Source organism: Drosophila miranda, assembly GCF_003369915.1.
Source record: "Drosophila miranda strain MSH22 chromosome Y unlocalized genomic scaffold, D.miranda_PacBio2.1 Contig_Y1_pilon, whole genome shotgun sequence".
Taxonomy (NCBI): domain Eukaryota; kingdom Metazoa; phylum Arthropoda; class Insecta; order Diptera; family Drosophilidae; genus Drosophila; species Drosophila miranda.
The window spans coordinates 4966494-4967593 of NW_022881603.1; the positions used below are offsets into that span (position 1 = coordinate 4966494).

Consider the following 1100-nt stretch of genomic DNA (forward strand, 5'->3'; position numbering starts at 1 on the left):
CCCATTTTTTTGGATACTGTTGTGTTCTCGCCGCGTTTCTCTGTTGGCTCATGGATAAAACTTTTCCATCTTTGATGGACCCACCCCCTTCCCGTTCATGATTATTTTGCTTTTTATTCCCCCATTTTATTTTTGCTTATTCACAACTTTTATTTAGCCCTTTATTCTTGTTTATTTTAATTGCTATTTAATGGATTGATGGATTGCTAATTATTTACTTTTAATCGTTATAAAAATTGCTATTTATTCTTACATGCCACCGCCGACCTGTCTTCTTCATCCCGTGCTGCTCGGACCCTCCTTGGCCTGGGTGAGTTCTCCCGACCCGGATGACTTTTACTCCATCCTTTCTCCCTTTCCAGCTCGCCCTCTGCCCTCAATGCGGGCCGCTTGCCGCGATTCCGCTCGTGAACAATGGGTCCTCCGACCCTCCGCCCGAGCTGGAAGCTTGGGTTCACATCCCAGGGCAACTCCTATGCGCCACCGGCCGGACTCTTTTGACAGGTGTCTCCCTCACACAGTGGCTCGGACCCGAGGATCATCCGACTCCTCGCCCGGTAGTCCACGCATGAGCGGCACCCGTTGTTCCGGCCTGACGCTCGTAGTTGCCCCGTGAGTCCGCGTTGAGGCGTGAGCCTGGCCCCTGGGTTTTCCTGGTCATCCGCTGTCTGAGATTACCCTCCCCGACCCTGGATTCGCCTCCCAGCTTTGGGTGACGCGTTTCCTGTTCAGGTTTGCTGAGCTTTTCCTCTTCTCGTTTTATTTTCCTTTCTTTTTAATAATTTTCGCTTTTTTTTCAGATTTCTCCAACCACAGTCTTCCTGTTCGCTTTTTTTTATACCCGATACTCAAAATGAGTATTGGGGTATATTAGATTTGTGGTAAAAGTGGATGTGTGTAACGTCCAGAAGGAATCGTTTCCGACCCCATAAAGTATATATATTCTTGATCAGCATCAATAGCCGAGTCGATTGAGCCCTGTCTGTCTGTCCGTCTGTCCGTCCGTCCGTCCGTCCGTCCGTCCGTCCCTTTCAGCGCCTAGTGCTCAAAGACTATAAAAGCTAGAGCAACGATGTTTTGGATCCAGACTTCTGTGATAT

General features: G+C 48.7%; 1 long non-coding RNA gene across 1 annotated transcript; it reads left to right on the forward strand.

Moving 5' to 3' along the window:
* The first annotated feature begins 269 nt into the window (after positions 1-269).
* Positions 270-829, forward strand: LOC117191895. Its single transcript, XR_004474106.1, has 3 exons — positions 270-310; positions 363-732; positions 801-829. It is a non-coding gene; the product is annotated as an uncharacterized LOC117191895 (long non-coding RNA).
* The last annotated feature ends 271 nt before the right edge of the window (positions 830-1100 follow it).